Genomic DNA, 10,000 nt, shown 5'->3' with positions numbered 1-10,000 from the left:
ATATGGATAATACTATCCATATCTATAATGTCCAAATTTTCAAAATGGCCGCCAATTTCTAAACATTTTGTCATATTTCATTTTCTAATTGTAATAAACTCCCAATGTTAGAGTTAATTCCTAGTTTTTCATCGTGTATAAGTTGATTCTGGCATTAAGATTGACCTTGGTGTATACATTCTCAAAAAAAAATATTCTTCAAATTTTTTTTATAAAATATACAAAATAATCAGGTTGTTCCAGGCTGGAGTGGCTTCAATCAGAAAGTGTGCACAGCTAATCCACCAGTGACAATAGTTGGGCCAATGCCAATCCTGAATGCCTCAGTCCATGACTTTGACAAATTATGGACTGTCATGCAGAACTGTCAAGCCACGACAAAGAAGATTGGCGAGAAGTACACCATAATAGCCTTTGATGAGCAGCTGTATTGAAAACAAAAATGTTCCAACGGGACAAGGACAGCTGTTAGGATATGGTAATCATGCTTGCGGGTTTCCATACACAAATGAACTTCTCTAAAGTTTTAGGGCAGTACATGGATTTTTAAGGCCTGGAAAACATCTGGATTGAAAGTGGAATCCTTTGTGAAAAAGCAAGTGAACAAGTTATGAAAGGGAAAGGATAGAACCACATCATTCGCATTCACAAGCTGATATTAGAAGCGCTTTGGTCAGGCCTGTGGGCAAGCGTTAGAGGTTGACAGAAGAAAATGACAAGTTCATCCAAAACAACTTAAATGTTGCAACTGGGGAGTTTCAGATGCCTTTGACAACAAAGATGACAGAGAATTCAATTGAAGATCTTTTGTCAGAAGCTGAAGAGGTGCAGGTTCTGTTTAGCGAGTTTGATGATTCTTGTTCAGAGAATGCCACTTTTTTGTTATTGGAGAACCTACATGAAGTTGATCTCCATCCACCTGAGGTTCACTCGCTCTCTTCGTGAGGGAGACTGGGGCCTGTTCCTTACATCATTTTCTGAAATGCTGCCCTGGTTTGGAGCTTTTGATCATTTCCATTACTCACGCTGGGGTGCTGTCTGCCTTGCTGATATGCATATACTACCCAAAATTACTCCAGAGGTGAACAGAGGCTTTATTGCAGGAGACTTTGTAACAAAAGAAATAAAGCATACGTTCAACGAAATACCTGACGACCAGGTAGCTGGGGGGCTGTTGGTGATTACAAAAACAGACACCGCCCATGACAGATGGGGCCTAACTTTCAATGAGAGAGCTCAGCTAACCAGAGATGCTAAGACGATGTTCAATGTAGCGGCCAAGGAAGAAGACGATGATGAGCATGAATTTGGACATAATGATTTTGGTTCCAAAAGAATGAGGCAATACCAAGATAATGTGCAAAAGCTCATTAACATGTTCGAGATTAACAATCCATTTGATCGCAATTCCCGAGATAGCAGATTGTGTCAGAGTTTGTGGAGCAAAGGTTCACTAAGAAGACAACAGGTTTTCCCGATAGTATCAAGTCAAAGAATCTTAGAGCGTTTGAGAGCATTTACACTGTTGAAGTCAATGTCGGAAAGGAAAAAAACAGTTGCACTAAAGGCTGACAGAAAACTACTCACGCGTGTGGTGACAGCTATGCAAGCAGGCAGCGATATTGACTTTAACAAAATGATGGACAAAGAGATTTGTGCAGTGCCACATTTTTTGGCAATGCCTGATGGAAGACCTTGGCAAGATTCTGCAGCAAGGCTTACCACACAATGTTACACCTGAACCATTAAAAACATGCACTGTCATTGGTGGAATGGCCATGATCCAGACACTACGAAATAGGATGAACGCTAAAACTCTCGGGAAATGGGCCGATGCTGTTGCTGAATATGCCAGTCACGTGTTTTCCAACAGTTGTTCTAGGGTTGACCTTGATTTTGACCAGTAAAGGACGAAAACAATCAAGTCAACAGCTTGAAGTCAAAGAGTACGAGCCAAGAAAGCAATCAGATGATATATGCAGACAAGAAGTCAGTCCATGGGGCAGTGGGATAGATTTATCTCTTTAGAAAAAAAACAAAGCAGGCTTCGCTAATTTTCTATGCCTAGAGTTAGCAAACGAGTTCCACAATCAAGAAGGAGTGGAGCTGGTATTGAACGGAGGATTCACGGACCCTACAAATGTGTGGACGTCGTCAGGGAGAGTTGTCTCAAAATTGTCATATGCTGAGCATGAAGAGGCAGACACTAGGACTCTTCTCCATTTGAAGGATGAAAGTGAACAGGGATACCCACAAACTATTGTTATGAACCGAGACACTAATGTTCTTGTTCTCCCTCTTGCTTTTCACCCACAGCTCACCCACTTTTTCTGTATGAAAGCTGGAACACCTAAAAAGCAACATTTGTTTTTTTTTCATTCCATCAACATCACAGATTTGCAGAGAGCATCACTTCTCGCATTTCATGCTGTAACAGGTTCGGATAGTGCAAGCCAGTTTGCTGGAATTGGGAAGCGCTCTGCATGGGCTATCTTCCAACAAAACTCACAGCTTCTGCAGAATCTTGGCAAGGAAGACTTTCCAGATGAGAATGTGATAGCTGATACAAAACCCTTTGTCTGAAGGCTGTATGTGTCATCTATTTCTTGGCTTGACCAAATCAATTGAGAATCGGCCTCCAATCCGTGATGCTTTGATTCTTCACATCAGCCACGCACATTATCAGTCCATAGTGGGAAGAGCCTTGGTAGCTGAACTGTATCTTCCTGCAAATGAGGAAATTGGTGGGAACTGGGGGTAAAATAAGGTAGTGAAATGCTTCAGCCACAACTGATGACTGGGAAGCCAGTCACTGCATTCTGTTTGGAGCTCAAAACATGCAAATGTTGAGCAGTTTGTGCAACTTTACGTTGCAAATGTACACATAATGGACTTGGATGCACACAAGTATGTGAATGTAAAAGCCTTTGCAGGAATCCATTTACAGTACTGTTCAAGTTCAATAGGCATTTATAAAATGTTTATATGTTCCTATAATGTTTCCTTCAATACACGTAGTAATTGTTCTGCTAAGTCTATTTTTTCTGAACATTTACCCTCATTTACCTTTTACCCAATTTTCTTAATTTTCCTCATAAAACCGACTATAATACGAATTTTTGTGCTGTAAAACTAAAATGAAGTACATAAACACGTTTCTCGAGGTAAAATATGATGTAATTGTCATAAACATAAAAAATTTCTGTCCATTTCATCCTACAGTATGAATAAAACCAATTCTGACGGCGGCCATCTTGGAAACGGTCATGGCGGCTGTACCATTAAATTTACAATATCCAACAAGATGAACTAGACATCCCCATGCCCTGACACTTAAAAAACACCTGTTGCACTATTCTAACATGAAAATTTTTAAGCTAAATACAGTGTTCGGCTACTTGACTATTTGCGTCTATAAGCATAGGGGGAGACGGTGATGATGATAAGATCTAAGGTTGAATTATATATATATATATATATATATATATATATATATATATATATATATATATATATATATATATATATATATATATATATATATATATATATATATATATATATATATATATATATATATATATATATTTATATATCAACCTTAGAACATATCTCTTGCTTGTGGGCTCACTCGGGCACACTATGCTATCCTATTACTTTTTTTTCTTCCTCTTTTTTTAAAATGGTGTGTTGGGCAGGCTTAATAGAAGGGCCATGGATGTCTGGTGGTTTGTCAAGAGGCTGTCTTATCCTTTTCTGATTCTTTTTCTTCTCAAAACCATCCTTACTGTTCTCCCTCCAGTTGAAGTGGCTATCCTGGAGGGTATTTAGCCTTGCATGGTGTATTGGCTCCCCCATGTTGACCAGTTTTTCTGACATTTAACTATAGTCTATGGGTTTCGTAAATAACTTTATTTCTAATTCTGTACAAATTGATTTTGTTATAATTCTTGTTAATCTAGTTTTTAAGTATGATGTCTCTTCTTCATTTTTATTAATTCTTATGCTGTCTGGAGACATTAATCGAAATCCGGGACCAGTACATCCTAGATTTCGTCAATGTCGTCTTCTCTATTGCAATATTCGTGGTCTCCATGTAATTATCCAAAACCTTACAGTTGTGTCCAAAGAGTTTGAAATTATTTTGTGTTCAGAAACTTTGGTTTCTAATATGAGGCACTCATCTGAGCTCCTTAAAACTGGTTTTAAGAAGCCAATAACGTTGAAACGTTATGCCATCCCTAGGGCCAGGAGAATGGCAGTGTATATCAGGACCGAGTACCCTGCTTCTCATAAGTCCGGCTATCAATGTGGATGTCATGAGATGCATGTAATAAAAGTTTGTGGCAGGCATAACAACCTTTATTTTTTGTTCAATCTACCGGAATCCAGACAATGATGATTCTATCTTCGATTGTCTTCTTACATTTATGGCAAAGATACAATAAGATGATAGAAAGGCTTCTTTTCTCTCGGTTGGTGATTATAATGCTCACTATAGGGAGTGGTTAAGTTTTATATCTGCTACCGATCGTCATGGCTTAAGAGCTTTGGCCTTTGCCTCTGAATCAGGCTGTGAGCAAATCATAAATGAAGCTACTCACAGCTTTGGTAATTGCTTGGACCAGGCGTTATAACTAGTAAGGCTGGTTCTCCAGTCGGGACATCTGATCATGCCTTGATTTCATTAGTAGTGAAGACTGAGCAGCCTGTCCCTGATTTAATCATACTCTTGTTAAATTTATATGAAATCCCAAGCAGACTAGAATGGGATTTTGCATGATCTTTTTTGCTTGAATTGGTAACAATTATATAGTTGTGTAGATCCAGTTGTCCCTTTGAATGAAAAGCTAGTCAATATAATCGATAGGCGTACCCATTCTCTTGTGCTATGGTACCGAGTGAGGGACAACCCGTGGTTCAATGATGATTTTAGACGTGCTTATTTTGAGAAGCAGGAGGCCTATCATCTTTGGAAGGGTAACAGATCAGATTTGACTTGGAACAACTATACTCAGCTATAAGCTTTTGCTCAGAGAGTTTATGCCTCAACTGAAAAGGAGTACACTTTAACCATAAAAGAAACCGTTTTTGGTACAACTCAGGAACATAAATGGTGGTCTACCCTTAAATCTTCACTCTTTGGTGTAGATGCAACAGTTCCTCCTTTACTTAAACCAGAGGGCTCAGTCACTCACTGTCCAAAGACAAAGGCAACCCTTTTGGCTGATGTTTTTGACAATAAGCAGAGTAATGAAAATCTTCCTCATTCCTGTTTTCCTGAGGAGAAACTAACTAGTTTAGCTTTACGATCTCTTGATATTAAAGCTCTGTTGATAGATCTTGATGCTTATGGAGGTGTAGACCCATATGGTATTTTTCCTTTGTTTTTTTTGTAAAGAGAGCAGATTTCTTAGCTCCAAAGTTTTCTGTTATTTTGCACAAGTTAGCAAGAAGAGAAACTTTCAGCACTTGTTGGAGAATTGGTAATGTTACTCCTCTATGTAAATGTGTTTGCGGTAGCTAAATTCCAACTGATTACCGCCAAATTTCCATAAATCCTATATTATCTAAAGTTTTTGAACGTCTTCTGGCAAAACGTCTTAATAGGTTTGCTAAAGTTAATCATCTATTCCCTAGTTTGCAATTTGGTTTTCGTAAAGGCGTTGGAGCATGTTATGCCCTTCTTACAATCTCCAATCCAGTACAGAAATCCCTTGATTGTGGTCAGGAAGTTCGTATGATTGGCCTTGATTTTAGTGCTGCTTTTGACCGTGTTAATCATGAGACCCTTGTTTTCCAAGTCAAACAGTTGGGAGTCGGTTGGTCGTTTCTTAGCATTATTATTGATTTTATAATTAATAAATCTCAAAGAGTTGTTGTTGATGGGCCCCATATTGAGTATAGGAATGTGATATCCTGTATTCAACAGGGTAGTTTTCTTGGCCAATTACTTTTCATACTATATACACATACCATGTGGTTGGTCCTAGAAAAATAGCTTGTTGCATATGCAGATGATGCTACTCTCTTTGCATCAATTCCATCCCCTAGGTGTAGATCTGGGGTTGGTGAATTCCTTAAGAGAGATTTATCTCAAATTAGTGCATGGTGCAAATTATGTTGTATGAAGTTGAATCCTAACAAAACTCATAGTATGATTGTAAGTAGGTCAAGGACGGTGGCTCCTCAACATCCGGATCTCAGTATTGATAATGTTTCTTTAAACTTTTAGGTTTTAGGTTTGATTTTCGACAGCAAATTTACTTTTGAGGAAAACATTAGCTCTGTGTCTTCTTCAATTGCACAAAAAAAAATGGCTTAATGAGAAAGTCTTACAAGATTTTCGGTGATCAATCTATTCTGAAGAAGGGTTTTCATTCTTTCATTCTACCTTATTTTGAGGATTGTTCTCCTGTCTGGTCTTCAGCTGCTGATTCTCATCTTAATTTGTTGGGCAGAAACTTACGGTTTATTAAATTTCTTATTATTGATCTCCATATTAATCTTTGGCACAGTCGTTCAATTAGTTCATTATGCATGTTGCATAAGATTTTTCATAACCCTGACCATCCTTTACATTCATATCTCCCTGGACAATTCTAACCTGTTCGTAATACTAGGCAGGCAGTTAATTCAAATAGCCAGGCCTTCTCCATCATGACCCTCAATACTACAAAGTATTCTAGAAGTTTTATTCCAGCTGTTACTAAATTGTGGAAAGATCTTCCTAATCTGGTAGTTGAATTAGTAGAACTTCATAAGTTCAAAGTTGGAGCAAATGTTTTCATTTTGACCAGGCTGACATGAGTCTTTTTATAGTTTATCTATGACATATCTGTTCTTGACGTTGATAATAGTTTATATATGACATATCTGTTTTTGACTTTGTTAATAGCTTATATGTGACATCTGTTTTGATGTTATTACTGTTTTTAGAATGATTTCTTTTTAATTTACTCGTATCATTTATTTATTTATTTATTTCCTTTCCTCACTGAGCTATTTTTCCCTTTTGAAGCCCTTGGGCTTATAGCATCTTGCTTTTTCAACTAGGGTTGTAGCTTGGGTAGTAATAATAATAATAATAATAATAATATTAATACATACATACATACATACATATGCCATGGCACTTTCCCCTATTTGGGGGGGGGGTAGCCGACATCAACAAAGAAACAAAAACAAAAACAAAAAGGGGACCTCTACTCTCTACGTTCCTCCCAGCCTAACAAGGGACTCAACCGAGTTCAGCTGGTACTGCTAGGGTGTCACAGCCCACCCTACCACATTATACACCACAGATGAAGCTTCATAATGCTTAATCCCCTACTGCTGCTACCTCCGCGGTCATCTAAGGCATCGGAGGCAGCAGCAGGGCCTACCGGAACTGCGTCACAATCGCTCGCCATTCATTCCTATTTCTAGCACGCTCTCTGGCCTCGCTCACATCTATCCTCCTATCACCCAGAGCTTCCTTCACTCCATCCATCCACCCAAACCTTGGCCTTCCTCTAGTACTTCTCCCATCAACTCTTGCATTCATCACCTTCTTTAGCAGACATCCATTTTCCATTCTCTCAACATGGCCAAACCACCTCAACACATTCATATCCACTCAAGCTGCTAACTCATTTCTTACACCCGTTCTCACTCTCACCACATCGTTCCTAACCCTATCTACTCGAGATACACCAGCCATACTCCTTAGGCACTTCATCTCAAACACATTCAATTTCTGTCTCTCCATCACTTTCATTCCCCACAACTCCGATCCATACATCACAGTTTGTACAATCACTTTCTCATATAGAACTCTCTTTACGTTCATGCCCAACCCTCTATTTTTTACTACTCCCTTAACTGCCCCCAACACTTTGCAACCTTCATTCACTCTCTGACGTACATCTGCTTCCACTCCACCATTTGCTGCAACAACAGACCCCAAGTACTTAAACTGATCCAACTCCTCAAGTAACTCTCCATTCAACATGACATTCAACCTTGCACCACCTTCCCTTCTCGTACATCTCATAACCTTACTCTTACCCACATAAACTCTCAACTTCCTTCTCTCACACACTCTTCCAAATTCTGTCACTAATCGTCCAAGCTTCTTTTCTGTGTCTGCAACCAGTGCAGTATCATCCGCAAACAACAACTGATTTACCTCCCATTCATGGTCATTCTCGTCTACCAGTTTTAATCCTCGTCCAAGCACTCGAGCATTCACCTCTCTCACCACTCCATCAACATACAAGTTAAACAACCACAGCGACATCACACATCCCTATCTCAGCCCCACTCTCACCGGAAACCAATCACTCACTTCATTTCCTATCTTAACACTTGCTTTACTACCTTTGTAGAAACTTTTCACTGCTTGCAACAACCTTCCACCAACTCCATATAACCTCATCACATTCCACATTGCTTCCCTATCAACTCTATCATACGCTTTCTCCAGATCCATAAACGCAACATACACCTTCTTACCTTTTGCTAAATATTTCTCGCATATCTGCCTAACTATAAAAATCTGATTCATACAACCCCTACCTTTTCTAAAACCACCCTGTATTTCTAAGACTGCATTCTCTGTTTTATCCTTGATACTATTAATCAATACTCTACCATACACTTTTCCAACTACGCTTAACAAACTAATACCTCTTGAATTACAACACTCATGCACATCTCCCTTACCCTTATATAGTGGTACAATATATGCACAAACCCAATCTACTGGTACCATTGATAACACAAAACACATATTAAACAATCTCACCAACCATTCAAGTACATTCAAACCCCCCTCCTTCAACATCTCAGCTCTCACACCATCCATACCAGATGCTTTTCCTACTCTCGTTTCATCTAGTGCTCTCCTCACTTCATCTATTGTAATCTCTCTCTCATTCTCATCTCCCATCACTGGCACCTCAACACCTGCAGCAGCAAATATATCTGCCTCCCTATTATCCTCAACATTCAGTAAACTTTCAAAATATTCTGCCCATCTTTTCCTTGCCTCCTCTCCTTTTAACAACCTTCCATTTCCATCTTTCACTGTCTCTTCCATTCTTGAGCCAGCCTTCCTTACTCTCTTCACTTCTTTCCAAAACTTCTTATTCTCTTCATATGAATGACCTAATCCCTGACCCCACCTCAGGTCAGCTGCCCTCTTTGCCTCACGTACCTTGCGCTTTACTTCCACATTTTTCTCATTATATTTCCCATACTTCTCTATACTATTACTCTGCAGCCATTCTTCAAAAGCCCTCTTTTTCTCTTCCACTTTTACCTTCACTCCTTCATTCCACCATTCACTGCCCTTCCTCATGCTGCCTCCAACAACCTTCTTTCCACACACATCACTTGCAATCACAACAAAATTTTCTTTTACTAACTTCCACTCCTCTAAATTTCCAGTTTCTCTCACTTTCACTTCGTCATATATCATTTTCAACCTTTCCTGATATTTACTTTTTACCCCCGGTTTTATTAGCTATTCAACCCTCACTACCTCCCTTTTACATCCACCTACTCTATTACCCCCTTCTTTTGCTACAACTAATTTTGCTTCCACCAAAAAATGATCAGACATACCGTTAGCCATACCCCTAAACATGTGCACGTCTTTCAATCTTCCAAACATTCTTTTAGTTATCAACACATAATCCATTAATGCCCTTTCTACTACTCTTCCATTTTCCACTCTTACCCATGTATACTAATTTTTATCTTTCTTTTTGAAAAAGCTATTACTTATCACCATCTTTTGATCAACACACATATCTACCAGTCTCTCACCACTCTCATTTTCACCTGGTACGCCATACTTCCCAATGACACCTACCTCTCCAGCGCCTACTCTAGCAATTAAGTCACCCATGACAGCCACATAATTCCTTCCACCCAATCCTTCTACACACCTAGTTAATTCATTCCAGAATTCATTCCGCTCTTCTTCACTTTTCTCACTACCTGGCCCATATGC

Source organism: Palaemon carinicauda, chromosome 24, assembly GCF_036898095.1.
Source record: "Palaemon carinicauda isolate YSFRI2023 chromosome 24, ASM3689809v2, whole genome shotgun sequence".
Lineage (NCBI taxonomy): Eukaryota > Metazoa > Arthropoda > Malacostraca > Decapoda > Palaemonidae > Palaemon > Palaemon carinicauda.
The sequence above is the reverse complement of the archived record's forward strand: the minus strand, read 5'-3'. Positions refer to the sequence as shown.